This window comes from Cucurbita pepo, chromosome 12 (assembly GCF_057944985.1).
Source record: "Cucurbita pepo subsp. pepo isolate OVF chromosome 12, ASM5794498v1, whole genome shotgun sequence".
Classification (NCBI taxonomy): domain Eukaryota; kingdom Viridiplantae; phylum Streptophyta; class Magnoliopsida; order Cucurbitales; family Cucurbitaceae; genus Cucurbita; species Cucurbita pepo.
The window spans coordinates 6,973,074-6,989,177 of record NC_141809.1 but is presented as its reverse complement, the minus strand read 5'-3'; the positions used below and the strand labels follow the sequence as shown (position 1 = coordinate 6,989,177).

At 36.4% G+C, this 16,104-nt stretch overlaps 1 non-coding gene across 1 annotated transcript; it reads left to right on the top strand.

The window, feature by feature from the left end:
* Positions 1–74, top strand: TRNAT-AGU (transfer RNA threonine (anticodon AGU)). The gene has a single exon. It is a non-coding gene; the product is annotated as a tRNA-Thr (tRNA).
* The last annotated feature ends 16,030 nt before the right edge of the window (positions 75–16,104 follow it).

Sequence of the window (16,104 nt, the reverse complement as noted above, 5' to 3'; positions counted from 1 at the left end):
GCTCTTGTAGCTTAGTTGGTTAGAGCACCCGTTTAGTAAGCGGGAGCTCTTGAGTTCAACTCTCAACAAGAGCATTATTGCTATCAGGATTATCCAAAATGCTATTTTAAGTGAAAGATAACACATTATTTTAGTCTTCCATACATAGTTTTTCAAAGTCATTAGGTAGGCCAGCAAATACAAAGATAACACATTATTTTAGTCTTCCATACATAGTTTTTCAAAGTCATTAGGTAGGCCAGCAAATACAGTATACAAATTATATGTTGCTCAATGGCCATTAGAGACAAAAAGTGAAGAAAATGAAAAATAAAAAGAAAAATTTGACGTGGGTATAGAGACTAAAAAGAAAAATGATTCTAGTTTTTTAGGAGAACAATATTTTGTATACCAAAGGTACAAATACTTTTCGAAGTGGCTTTTGTAGCTTAGTTGGTTAGAGCGGTCATTTCGTATCTGAGCTTTAGGTTCTAGGTAGGCCAGCAAATACAGTATACAAATTATATGTTGCTCAATGGCCATTAGAGACAAAAAGTGAAGAAAATGAAAAATAAAAAGAAATATTTGACGTGGGTATAGAGACTAAAAAGAAAAATGATTCTAGATTTTTAGGAGAACAATATTTTGTATACCCAAGGTACAAATACAGAAACTTGGAAGTAAAAGAATTTTCTTTCTAAGGGGAGCACTCAATCTATGTGTATCTACCTTTTCGGTTGAATTCTTGTCGAAAATTAAAATTCTTATTATAAAGCAAGTTTGAATAATTAATTTCAACTCGTGCCAATATCTAACTCATGGAAAAAAATAAGACCAATGGGCTGCATAGGAAGCGGCACTCCCATTTCACTTTTACATCCATGCATGACTTAAAGATAAAAGGGAAGACCTCGACAAGATTAAAACCACGGAATGAAAATAATTTTAAGTTTGCATTACAAGGAAATCAATTGAATTCGAGGACGAATCCTCTTGAAGAATGGGAGAATGAACGAATAAGGTGTCTTAATTATGCCACAAAAACTTCTTGGTGGATAATAAGATTGTAGGGTATGTGTTTAAATTTAGAGATGTTTTATAGTATTTTTTTTCACTTTAGAATATTATATTAAAATTCTAAGTTAAAATTAATTAATGGAGGTTATGGTATTAATGGACAAGACATTTACAACATTTCAATAGACTATATATTACTTTAAAGGTTTATTTTAAAGGTTATAAATAGTCATTTATGTTATTACTATGGTACAAAGATTTTGGATATTAGAATGAAAGTTGAATAGTATGCTTCTTTACCCATGAACTTAGTTCTTTTGCATTTCTTGGGTTTAGATTTACGTGTTAGAGTTATGCAAGTAGTCTTGACTGAGTTATTCTGTGAAGGAATCATGAGTTTATAAATGAGTTTTTTTTTTTTTTTTTCTTTTTACTCTTTATCTTAATCATTGAGGTAATCGGTTCAAAAACTTTCTCTTGGATTGATTGCTTATCGTTTTGTGGTTTCTTCGATAATTTAGATCTAAACATCTTGTTCTTCAACAGTAATATTAGATCGAATTTCAAGAGTTTCATAACATATCTATTTCGTAATACAATTTTATTTGATTTGGGTTTACATTATAAAGACAAATTAGTATTTTGCTTATTTTTCTTATTCATATAAATATGTCTTTTGGTTTGTATTTTATGATACACTAGCTTGAGTGTTTATTCGTTTGGTGATTTAAGAATTGGTATGTTTTTTGTTTCAAGTAGCTCTTGTAGCTCAGTTGGTTAGAGCACCCGTTTAGAGCATTATTGCCCTTTAGTACGTATTCTCCATGATTGTGAGCTAGTACATTGAATAGAATAGAGAATATTTCTTTCCGTCAACAAAAGAGGATCGTTCCCCAAATGTCCATTTACAACATGAACGTTATATGTCGTAGGTACCTGTTTATATGTTGAATTCTTGTAACAACTTGAACCCCAACAAAAGCTACAATTAACTTTATTATAATATAAGATTAAAGCCATTTTCGATCTTGCTTCCACTATTGGTACAACAATTGGTATCATAGTTTTGTGGTTGTAGCATTTCGGTACACAACAAGTGGTATCAGAGCTTTGAAGGTTGTATTAACTTTATTATAATATAAGATTAAAGCCATTTTCGATCTTGCCTCCACTATTGGTACAACAATTGGTATCATAGTTTTGTGGAGCATTTCGGCACACAACAAGTGGTATCAAAGCATGGTTGTCGTATTTCGGAAATTCTAAAAGTTTTGACCCCCATCAACCATGAAACGTGCTCACAATCGTGTTATGTAGTATGCCATGTAATGTGGGTCATGTGAGACGCCATGTAATGTAAGAAACATATATGCGATGTTAGCACTACTTATGTAATGTCATGTTAGATATGTTAAGGGACCTCATGATGTATGTCACGTGCATCGGGATTCTTCCCCTTTATGTTACGAAAGAATGAAATACGATATTTATGTTTGTCATGATATCATGCGGGCCCTTTTCTGTTCTGTGGTGTTCCGCTACGTGTAACACGTTGTGCTCGACCAAGTCAGGTCCAGAGGGTATGTTTACGAGCTCGCCTGGTGGGTCCATGTGTGTGTACATGGGTCGTGTGTGAAGGAGTACCACACACCCAACCCTACCCAGAATAGGAGTACCACACACCCAACCCTACGTGTAACATGAACGTTATATGTCGTAGGTACCTGTTTATATGATTACTTGAACTATATGTAGAAACATAAGAGTGGATCAAGTTCAAGTATATAGTCAAAATGATCTATAGTACAGGGATAAGGCTGAGTACCTTATCTTGGGGACACTATGGATGCGGCCCACTTTTGTATATGACATAACAATGTGATCACTAAATTGTACATGCGGAGACATGTGAGTGGAGGCGTCCTACGCAATGAGTATTGAATAAGATTGGACCATGAAGAAAATCACTATCACTTTATAATGTTGTTTACTGTTGAGACTGATTTTCTTTTCATTCAATGACCTAGGTAACTCTATCTTAATCCTGAGCTAACCATGAACTCCTGTTTATTCAAAATTATCCTTAGAATTGCATGGGTGAGAGTGACTCGAGTTCGACGACTCAATAGGTCTCCCATTTCAGTGGTAACACTAGGTGAATGGCTGGGGCGTGGGGTGCAAGATGGAATTCGCTCCTACCTACTTTTAGGGATAGAAGAGAGGTAGTTCCCTTAGGTACTGACTCTAGGTATTAAACAAGGGGCTCACCCTCGCATTGGCCTGAGAGGGATTCGGTTTACTAGTTGGACCACAAACCAATTGTTCATAAGAGGATCAGTGGGACATAAGAAACAAGAAGTAACTTCAAGGGTAAAACGGTTAATTGACCCAGCTCTAGTTACGACGAGTGTTGGTTAACAAGGTTAATGAATTTAACCGGTTAATCTTGGATTGTTGGAGCTCATGATCTATAGGTCCATTAGGTTCCTCTACTAGCTCATATGAAACTAAACCACAGAACAGTGTGACGAGTGGGTTCGAAGTGTTCAAATTCAAATTAGGAAATATGCGCTACATATATACGATATATTTAACTCTTTTTTTGTTTTATTTATGAATTAAATAAAAAGAGAGAATCTGAGATATTTAAATAAGATTTAAATATTTTAATGAAATATGTGTCGAAATTGATTGGGATTGGGATTTGAATTAATATTAAATATTAATTAAATGGTTTAATTAATCATTTAATATTACTTAATTTGAAATTAATTATTCAAATTAATTGTTGAATTAAAATGAAGAAAGTAAGAAGGTTGGCTTCACTCCATGGAAGAATCCATGTTTGAGTTAGTGGAATTTTGGGATGTCAAAATTTGGTTTAACCAAACTTGCATACTTGCCAAATAAACCCACAGACAAATTTGAGTATTATTTTGAGTGTCAAAATTTGGTAAACTCAAACTTGCATGTTTGCCACATAATCCCAAACATTTGAGTGGAATATTGAGTGTCAAAATTTTGTGATCTCAAATTTGCATCAACATGCAAACATAACTCTATAAATAGAGTGATTAAGGTACATGAACTTCTCCCTTCCAAAAACCATGAGAAAAACTCTCACAAACTCTCTCTTCATATATACTAAATCCCTCCCAAGTTTAGTCACTCACCGGATTTCACAATCCCGTTCTAAGGTCGGAGAATAGTGGAGAAGACACTAGTGGTGGTTCGAAACCGATTCGTGAGGAAAAAGGAATTTAAACTACAAAAGGTTAGTACTCAAACATCTTGAGTTTTAATACTTATGAACATGCTAGTTATTTACTATAATTGATGTTCTAAGAGTGCCTAAGATCCAAATTGCTTCCTCATGTGTTATATTAACATCATCAATAACTTTTCGAGCTGGCTTGTATCGAAAAGTAGCACGCCCCAACCTTGGGCGATCTCATGGCCTGTGCGACGGGTTTGCCAGTTCACTCCTCCATCGACGACAAGCAGGCTGACACTCACCATGTTCCTCACCTGGTACAAAGTTATATGTCGTAGCGCCTCATCCTTAGATGTCGGATACCGCTATGAAGGTTAAATCTTCTGCCCAAGTGTGTGTACCAAGACTGTGAAACTCTAGAGCCTATAGAGTAAGCTGGTGGTTCCCTACTCTGACATGGATGCGATAAGAGCCTATAAGTATGTTGCTTATTGAATATATTTATACTCATTCCTATTTACATTTCTTTTTCAGGTCCGTGAAGCTACAGATCGTGGCGATAGGGTTCTCGGGAGCTTAGAAGTCACAGAGGAATTGTCGACTTGAGGTGTTTTTGATATGAACCAAGAGACATCAATCATACAATATACTTCAATGTAGCATGAACTGAAACATCTTTTGATAATTTTGACAACCTAAGGCAAGAACACTTGATTGAGATTCGAATCACTCCACAAGCAAGATCGATCATGTCTAGCTTGAATGACTCTTGTTGATCAAATATCTCAAACACTTATTTGAGATTCGAATCACTCCACAAGCAAGATTGATCATGTCGAGCTTGAATGATTCTACATGCAATCTAAACTACATAGAATTGCAAAGAAACTTAGCCATTGGCTAAAGAAAAGCACAAATGCTTCTTTCTATATTTCCCAAGTCTACTTACAAATACAACATACATGGCTTTATATAGCCTCAAAATGAAACTATTAAAGACATTCCAAGAGTTGTAACATTCATACTTAATGGCGATAATTAACCATTATGTAATTGTAACCTAAAGTAAATTAAAAGTCTTAAATAACAATCAAACTTCATTCCTCTTCAATGTGGCATGAATTGCTTGATAATTTTGACAACATTTTCTTCACATCTTCATTGAAGTATATTGTATGATTGATGTCTCTCGGTTCATATCATTCTCCACTTCTTCAAGAGGATTCGTCCTCGAATCTATTTGTGAAACTTTGCTGCAAAAAAAAAAAAAAAAAAAAAAAAAAAAAAAAAAAAAAAAGATATGGAAATATAGACGACCTCGCAACACTCTCTCACGTGTATACACTCAAGGAATTTTAGGCCACTCTGTTTGCACTCATTTACACAAATGAAGCTCTCATTCTCACCTCTCAAATTTTTTTAGTAGAGCCCAGATTGGATTTCTTTTTATTTTGGGTCGATTAAAAACTATAAAGATAAAAACAAATTGAAAATAAACGCAAAGGAAACATATATCCGATCTTGAGCCTAAAGCTCTGATACCAAATGATATGATAAGGAATCAACTACAAGGGGAGTAAGATTCGGATTACCTTGTTGATCGAATATCTCAAGTCAAGAACACTTTGTTTGAGATTTGAATCACTCCACAAGCAAGATTGATCATGTCTAGCTTCAATGATTCTTGTTGATCAAATATCTCAAGACAAGAACACTTGATTGAGATTCGAATCACTCCACAAGCAAGATTGATCATGTCGAGCTTGAATGATTCTACATGCAACCTAAACTACATAGAGTTGCATAGAATGATATGAACCAAGAGACATCAATCATACAATAACTCTAAATTACTCTAAATTGCAACTCACCCAAAATTTACAACAATCAAACTTCATTCTTCTTCAATGTAGCATGAATTGAAAAATCTTTTGATAATTTTGACAACCTTCTCTTCATATCTTCATTGAAGTATATTGTATGATTGATGTCTCTTGGTTCATATCAGTTTTTCTAGACTACGTACATATAGTTGTCACTTAATACATGTCATATTTGTTGGAATTTATGCCCTAAAGCCTCGTAATTAATTATTTAGTTTTTAACAATAATTTTTATTAGTTTATTTGTAATTTAATTGTTATCCATGGTATGAAAATCCAAGGTTATTAATGTAATCTTGAACCGTATTTGGTTGACATACAAGAGGATCGTGTTCAAGTAATAACCTAAAAAGTCTATAGTATATGGATAAAGTTGGATGCCTTATCTTGGTAACACTATTGATACGACCCACTTTGTAATGGTTACAAATGATTTGATTCAAATCGTTCATATGGAGACATGTAAGTGGGGCTACCCTATACAATGAGTTTGTATAAGACTGGACCAATAAATGTTTAATCTCTCTTTATAAATCCGTTAATTGAGAAGATTAATATTTCACACAATGATCATATGCGAGTCGATCTTAATCCTGAGTGAGTTATGAACTCCTGCCAGTGAGGGCTTGTTCTTTAATTTACATGGGTGAGAATGGCTCTTTAGGCCGATTCAATGTGCCTACAATTTTAAGGACTTGACCAATAAGGGAGTTTGAAACATAATATCATGAGATGAAATTCACTCTTTTCCAGATGAGGAAACTGGATGAGTTGTTCTCTTAAGTACTAATTTCGGGACTTGAACAATGGGGCCCCACCTTCTCTCTGGCCCAAGAGGGACTTGGTTTATGATTGGATCATAAACAAATGGTTTATTAGAGAATCAGTGGTACTTAAGTTGAAAAATGTAATTACAGGGGTAAAACGGACTTTTGACCCAGCTACAATTATGAACAACTCATGAAGGATCGACTTGCTTGTAATGATTATATCAATGGAAATAACTTGTCCTACAGTACATAAGAGTGCAACTCTAGGTCTATAGTGGAGTGACCTATAGTTAATGAATGGAAATTGATTAATTAAAGAGTTTAATTAATTAATTTTGTATCGCTGGAGCTTATAATCGGTAGGTCCATAAGGTTTTCTTGCTAGCTCATAGCAACGTTAAAGGTTCAATTTATTTGAAAGAATATTTGAAGTGTTCAAATTGATATTTAAAATAATTAGATATATTAAATATAAAGGGGAAAATAAATTTAATTTGAAGTGTCAAACTAATATTTATATATTAGATATTAAATAAATTGAGAAAATATATTTAATTTGAAGGTTTCAAATTAATATTTAATATATTAAATATATTTAAAAAGAAAAATATATTTATTATATATGATACCATTAAATATTAAATTATGATACATTAAATAAAAATATATTTGAAATTTGAATCAAGTTCAAATTAATTAAATATATATTAGGATATCTTATAATATTTAAATATAGTTTAGATGAGGTATTATATCCTAATAATATTAAATATGTAATTATATTATTTGCAAACATTCTCAGAGTCATAAGAGACCAATCTCTCCCCCTTTCTTTGGAGAATGAAATTACATCTGGAGAGATTTTTCCAAACTGATTACATCTTAGGAGACATGAACAGGATTACATCTCAAAAAAAAAAAAAAAAAAAAAAAAAAAACAAGAACCCCTTAAACCGATTAGTGTAATGTCCCATGAACAGGATTTGAACCAAATTTTTTAGTATGAATTTGACACCCAATGGCTCCAGCATTTTTCGACATCTTTTGCAATATGACCATATTATTTACTCCTCATGAAGTGTTTCTAAGAAGGAAAATTATTCTTACGGATCAACATGAGTTGTTTTTAGCATATTTTGCTTTACCCACATGTTTGTTAAAGACAATTTCAAGAGGTAGCCAAACATAATATTGTTCGAAACTAAACACGCTTAACTTTTGAGTCTTATGATTGAACCACCAAAAGTAGGCAACGTGATTTTTAGAGATAGTTTTCACTCCTAGGAACAATTTAAAACAAGTAACTAATGTGACCATATCATTGAAGATGCAAGGAATTGTGGGGGCCATCAGATGCCAAATTTGGATTCCAAATCCTGGTCCAAATTTTAGGCATGAGATTACATCTTAGGAGGCATGTGAGTAAGGAAAAAGCATGCTACAAAAAATGGGGTTAGTTTGTGTGGATAGTTTTCACTCTTATAAGCAATTCAAGATAAGTTGGTAATGTAGGTATGTCATGGTAGATGCAGGGGAACGTCAAGGGTATCAGTTGCTAGTTGCTGAATCCAAATTTGAAATCGTGGTCCAAATCTTAGCATGGGTACCATTTGCCATTTCCAAATGGCTTAGTTCCCTTTTTTTTTTTTTTTTAGATATTATTCTAAACATAAAAATCAAAAGATTTAATTATGTAATAAGGGTTGTTTGAGTTGAATAAATTTATGATCCAATTAACTTACTTAGGCCTCAAAGATATCTCAACTCGACCCAGCTAAACTCACGAACAACAAATATCTTAAGACTTGAAAACACAAAACATAGCATCATGGATCGAGACCAAGTTTTGTTTTTATTTTCTCTCTTTTGTGATTTATGTTGTTTTTTTGGCCTTATTTAGCACGGATTTGGGCCAATTTTGATGAGTTCCTCTACATTAAACTCCTAGAATATTTAGCTACTTTTGATATTTAATTTTTCTAGGACTATCGACATTTTTCCTAAAACTAAACTTGGTCGGGATAAATAGGTAGATAATTCAATATTAAATGTAAATTCCTAAAATACATATATTAACTTGTCACTTAATTTTCTAATCTGAAACCTAAATTTTTTCAAGTCATATCCAAAAGTTGCAACTAAAATTACATGATTGACGAAAAAGATAGATTTAAGGACACGACTTGCTAGATTAGTCACCTCTAATGTCAATTCTTCTTTAACGATAATGATGGATGTGTGCCATATGGGACGGATATAGTTAGGAGATTCGATCTAACTTATCGATTCTGTCTAAAAGATTTCTAATGGTAATTGATTTGTTTAGGGTAAACGGAAAGAGGAGTTAGATGTTTTTGTTGGTTAAAGATTCTTTCCTTGAGTTATGGATTAGTTTTTTTTTTAATAATGGTTGTTACAGTTACATTGTCTTATTTCAAATTCAAATCTAGAACGAAAAATAAAAGCCGAAAGGAAGATGAATGTAAACTGAACTTCAGGCTCCTGAACAGTAAGTAAAGAGGAAAGAAGCATGATCCCTCACTCCTCTCCCTCTCGGTCTCATTGCTTTTCTTCTCCTTAACTCCGTAAGGATTAATGATGAATCACTCCTGCTTCACCTTTACTGTGTTTGAAAGACTGAAGCAAGAGAAGACAAGATTCATTATCGTTTCCTCCTTTTCCTCTATGACCTTCCCGGAACCAAAGATGATATTCCCTATTTTTTCTATCATTGAAGAAAGTAAGCTGGATGAGATAAATTGAACTCAAAGACTAGGTAATTAATAAGTCAAGACTCGACCTCAAACCTGAGCTACTGAATCTTCACCGTTAGAGAATAGAATGAAGGGAGACGAAAGAAAGATGCATTCTCTTTTCCAGTTCAATCAGGTAGAATCAAGATTCATTCGACTGAAAGTCAAGACTCTACTACATTAATCAGACTGAACTACTTCACGAACAAAGGAAATAGGCTTGGATGATCGAAGGGAGTAGGTTGTCAAAAGGAGACTCAACATTCTTGATCCTGAACTCCGTAACCTATCGGCGGGAGAGTGCCTTACTCCTTCCCCGATATTATTTATCTTTACCTTCCCTTATTGAAGAAGGTAAGCTGGATGAAAGGTGTCAAGCTCATTCTATGATATTACCTGAGCTACTGAACCTATCGGTCTTAGCCTTTCTTTGTTTTATTCCCTTCCTCTTCCTTATTCTCAGGAAAAGTGATTGTTCACAATTCCATTGTCTTATTCATTAGACTGAACTCTTTCCCCGGAACCCTCTTGATCTGATCCTTTCTTTCCCAAGGTAAAGGGGATATTCATTCAATCCTTCTTTGACTCGGGTTTCACTATTCTATGTTTATGGTCTCTGATCTTTCTCCTCTCACTACTGACTCCTATGAGAATGATCCTTCACTCCCTTTCCTTGTAAACTATCAGTTCTCTCCTACACCTTTGACGATATTCCCTTTGACTGATTGATTGAAGGAGGTCTCTTTGTTCTCTTTGCTCCTGACCCCGAACCCCTATTCCCTGAGCTAGCTACTGAACCGTAACCTGATCTTCTCTGATCTTGATCCTCGTAAACAAGTCCTTACCTTACTCCTTATGAAGACGACTGAACCGATATGACCAGACCTGACCCTATTTCCCTGATTTCTTTATTAACCTTCCCTTCACCTCTTTATTTTACCATTGTAAAGAAAGACTGAACTCAAGATTCATTCGAGTTCACTCCGGCCGTAACCTATCCAACTGGGTCTCATTGCTCCTTGACTTACTCCTATTAATGAGAAATCAATCCTTCACTCGGTAAAAGGCAAAGATCAAGGAAAGAAGAAAGAAGAATGAGACTGAAGAGGACGGAACGAGGGGGGAACTATTCTTTAACTGTAAAAGAAGAAGAAGAATGAGAGAGAAAGAACTCCTCCACCCTCACCTGATTGAACTCGTGTTTCACTATTCTTGAACAAAGAAGGTCAAGCTATTTGATTGAAGAACCAAAGAAAGACGCTATTCCCCTCTTGACTGATTGGGAAAGTCAATGAATGAGCTACGGAACCTTTTCTTTTAATAATAGCTGAGTTTAAAGAATAACTGAATTAGCTGCTTGACCTGATTCAGCCCCTATTTAGAGAATGAAAGAAGAAGAATCGGATATGATATTCCTTTACAGGAGAGTGAGTCGTCAATCAAATCAAAGAGAATTGAATGAAAGCCGAAAGCAAGACAAGAGACTGCACAGTGAAAGAAGAAGAATCAGATATTATTCCTTTACATGAGAGGAAATGAATGGCGGAACCTCTATCTCTATTATGCCCTGACCCTATTTCCCTTCTAGGTCTCTTTCATGCTGAACTGATATTACTTGACCTTATGAATGAAATCCAAAACCTGTCCAACTCGTCTTCTTCCGTAACCTTTTCCGATATATATGACCTTACCTGATCGAGGGTTGAACTATCTCTTTTCTTTCCTCTCCCTGAACTGTAAAGACTATCGATGCATTCTCCTTTACAGTGATAGAATAAAGGCAATGGGTGAAACCGCCAGGTGGGTGAATAGAGAAGAAAATGAAAGATCAATCCCCTGATTAATTCTCCTTGCCTCATTGAATGAATGAAGGAGGTAAACAAAGACGAACGGAAGAATACATTCTCATTAGCTGCTTTACAGGAGAGTCATTCAGGGGGAATCTTGATTCATGAGACAGAACCTATTACAGTGATAGAAGAAGAATCAGATATGATATTACATCAGAGTCAATTCCCATTCAATGCTGAACCTGAACACAAAGAGAGGAAATTCAATCAATCAGCTCTCTTCCCTTCCCTGAATTGTAAACAAAGACTGAACTCTGCTCCGGAACCGGACGGACCCTGACGAGACGGAATGAATTGATTGAAGAAGAAAATGAAAGAGAAGCTCAATCACCTTATACTCTTTCTATTCCCTGAACTGAAGTTCTTGCTTGTTAGGTTATTCCGTACTTTAACTGTAACCTCGGTTTTCTTTCTTTCCTCTCTTTTCTTTACACTGGGTAAGTAGGCTGAGATTACCTCCTTCACTATTCTTGAATAAGGTACACTCCTTCACTCCAACTCTTATGATCTTACCACCTCTTTTCTTTTACTCCAACTCTGATTCTTCTAGGAGACATGCTGACCCTCGTAACCTATCAGTCTGCTGCGGGCTCTCCTTCTGGATCTGATCCTTTCTTTCTCTCTTTGCCTCTATTCCTTTATTTGTGAGTGATTCTTGATGTAACTGTAAATACTCTTTATGACTGAGACAGATTGACCTCGGGTTTCACTATTATAGAACTCTGTCTGAGTCCTCGCTCCTCTCCCTCTTGGTCGAGTGGCTTTCGCTCCTCTCCCCTTCTCGTCGAGTAGCTTCGCTCCTTTACCTGAAAGTCTTGAATGAAAGAAAGTCAAGACATTAATGCAGGGCAGCTAAGCTAAGGGCTGAAGAAGAAGATGAATGGAATGAGACCGACCAGTAAGTCAAGACGAAAGAGAACCCCTTACACCTTTTCCTCTATTCAGTTATGTAGGTAGGGTTTGTTAACCAGTAGTGAAACTGCTTCACTCAATTACTTGTCCCTATTTATTTATTCACTGTAAAAGATATCAATGAAGACTCCCTTTATTCATTCGAGGTAACTACTTACTCATTCTTCTTATACGGACTCTATGATATTACCCGACCTATACTTGAACAGCTCTTTCTCCTTGATTGCTTTCACTCTTTGACTGACTGCTGTAAACAAAGAGGAACGATTCATTGACTTTGACGACTGAAGGGTTGAACTGAACTAACTATGTTTATGGTCTCTCATTCTCATTGCTTCGCTCTCCTTGCTTGCCCGCGGTAACCAGGTCTTTGATTCTTTCTCTTCTCTTGATTAACCAACCTATTCTTGAACAGTAAAAATAGGCTGTATGATCTGCTCCTTATACTCTATTCCCGCCCATGACCTTACTTATTGAAGGAAGGAGGTAAACTAGGTCTTGTGGTGAGGCTTCTTCCCTTTCCTCTTCGTCAGCCTTAACTCAATCATTTCTTCTCCTATTTATTCATGATCATTAACTGTCAGACTCAACGAAAGTAGGATAGTCGTATTTAATACGGAAGGGAAAGAAGGTAGACTGAAGATTAATGGATCATCCCTGACTTCTTGGTCGAGTAACTGAAAGCGAAAACAAGTACTACTCTGGCGGCAGAACCCTAACCTTTGACTCTCTGACCTGACCGCAACCTCTATTCTCTATTCCCTTCTTGCTTGAACTAGGTCTCTGTTCTCTCTTTGTTCTTTCCTTTACCAGCCAGATTGAATTGGAAAGTTGCTTCGCTCAAGACCCTGACTGAACCTTCAAAGAAAGACTGTAACCTCATTCACCTATATGACCTGAACCTATTTACTCTACCTACCCTTTAACTGTTCAATCCGTAACTTGAAGTCAAGAGAAGCAACTGAACCAGAACCGATATGACTCATGAACCTCATAAACAAGGAACTATTCGAGAACAAGAGAGAGAGTCAATGAATGAGCTACTGAACCTGAACCGGAGATAGAGTAGAGAAAGAAGGGAGATGACACATTAATCAGACTTCACAGTTCGTCAAGGGATATTAAATCCTGAATTAGCAGCTTTTCCCGACTCAACTCAAGACTCAACTCAACAAGATGATAATTATATCCTGCGGAACCTGATGAGAATGAAAGAATCTGAATCAGACACCTGACGAGTATAGAATGAAAGAAGAAGAAGAGGATATTCCTATCGAGTAAATGAATGAGAAACCCTTTACTGCCGAGCTACTTATATGATATTCCCTGACCTTGCCTGCCTTTCTAGCCCTGAGCTACTGAACCGGAAGGGAAGTCAAGACTCTTCCTCAAACCCAGACTGACTATTCTTCTTTCACAAGGGAAATAGGTGAAAGCATCTTCTGTCCTGAACCTATTCATTGTGGTCAAGACGAAACGAGGAATTCTCCGATTCCGATATTCCTGTCAGTGATTGTGAACAGGAAGGAAAGACAGAGAAGCGACTTCCCCTTATACTTCCCGTCACCTAGCTCCTTCACCTCTACAACTCGGTTTCATGGCTTCGCTCCTCTCCGAGTCTTCGTTGCTTGGCTCTTTGCCTTGACCTCTACACCTCGGGCTCACAATTCCATTGCCTTCTCCTTGGGCTCCTATTTATTCCTTCAAAGACAAGGTGGTAAAAGAAAATGAATGAAAGGATGTTCGAGCGTCTGAGCTCATTCACCTAACCTATTCTATCTATTGGTCTCATTCCCTTCTTTCACTGTAAACTCGGGAAACCACCCTCTTCGAGTCTCGTTGCTTCGCTCATTAGCCGGAACTATTCTTGCGCTCTCATTGCTTCGCTCCTTATACCTATTTACCTTATTCATTAGTATTAGTCATTCAATCCTGAACCGATATGTATTCCCTTTTCCTCTACTTTATTACCGGATGTAAACTCGGAAAAGCATATTCTTTCTCACCCACCTAGCATATTCTTTCTCACCTATTGATTCACCTATTTATTGTCGGAAGGAAAGAGGAAACAAGAAGAAATTCATTAGCTTAGCTGCTTTTCCAGACTCAAGCAAGAAACAAACAAACCTTTTCCTATCCTGACGAGTGAAAGAAAGAGTCAATTCATTAGCTACTGAACCCGGAACCCTTTCTGACGAGAAAGAAGAAGAATCAGATATTATATTTCTTTACAGGGGAGGAAATGAATGAAAGAAAGATCAGCTCCGGAACTCAATCACTTGTCTGTCCCCGGTTCCTTGTCTCACTGCTGGCTTCTTTCCGATTCCTTCTTAACAGCTCCGGAAGAGTAAGTCAAGACTATCGATGCATTCTCCCTGATTGTCCCTATTGATTCTTGAACGGTAAACAAGGTCGCTTCGCTCCTTTTCCTCTATTCTTGAACAGTAAACAAGGTAATCTTCTTTCACTCCCTCCTGTAAGTAAGAAAGATTCCTTCTCCTGTTCCTATTCTATGGATTCTCAAATGCAAGATTCATTCTCCTTTACAGTGATAGAAAGAAAGAAGGGAAAGAGAAGGGAGACTCTTTATTCATGAGAGTGAACTGTCAGTAAATCCTCAAGATTCATGAGACTGAACCTGAACCGGAACGAACCTGACGAGTCGAGTCCATGAACTCAATCACTACTGAACCTCTACAACTATCATCAGGTCAAGCTCCTGACCCTGCCCCTCTACAACTATCATCAGGTCAAGCTCCTACACTAGATTTCACGCTTTTACCTGTTAGGACCTAGAATGAATTTTGTCTATCTTCTGTCTATTTTGAGGGCTATTTTTGAGGTCAAAGAGTTCGGAAAGACTATCGAAGAATGAAACTTGACCGTCTTTGTTTGAAGGGAGACAAAAGCAAGACAAGAAAGATGCATTCTCTTTCTTTGACTCTGTAGGACCATTGATTAAGAAATTGACGTTTTCCCTTTTTGGTTTTTTAGGTAATGTTAAAGGAAAGCCGAAAGATGAATTCTCTTCTCCTTTACTGTGTTTGTTTGAAGGGAGACAAGACAAAGAGAAAGACTCCCGATTCATTCGACGGAACAGGACGGAAAGCCGAAACGAAAGATTAATTCGACTTGTAAGTGTTTGAAAGAAGGGAGAAGAAAGATGAATGAGACTTGACAGGACCATTTCTTTTCAAAGTCTATCCTCTCCCTAGCGGTCGAGTGGCTCCGCCCCTTCGCCCTATGGGTCTCAGAGCTCCGCCCCTCTGTCTCTTTTTTTGGCTATTTTTTAAGTAATGTTAAAGGAAAGAGACTGAACTGAAGATGAAACCTCAACCCGTCACCTCTCCCTATTTTTGAGGCCATTTCACTCTTTTACAAGGGAAAGCTCATTCACCTATTGATTTCTTCTTTCTCCTCCACCAGATTGAACTCAAACACTCGGTCTGTTCTCTTTTCTTTCCCTGATGGAACTGTAACCAAAGACTGAAGATTCATTCTTCTTTACAAACCATTAATTAAGAAATTCTATCTTCTCCCTATTTTGAGGGCTATTTAACTCAAAGACTCTCCTGTAAGAAAGATTACTTCTCCGGACCAGGAAGGAAAGAAAGACTCAGCCAGAATTCGACAGAACTACTTCACCTCTACAACTATCAGTCTGTATTGGTTCTTGATCTTGAACTTGATTGAACTGTAAGTGGTTCAGTAGCTAATGAATAGATT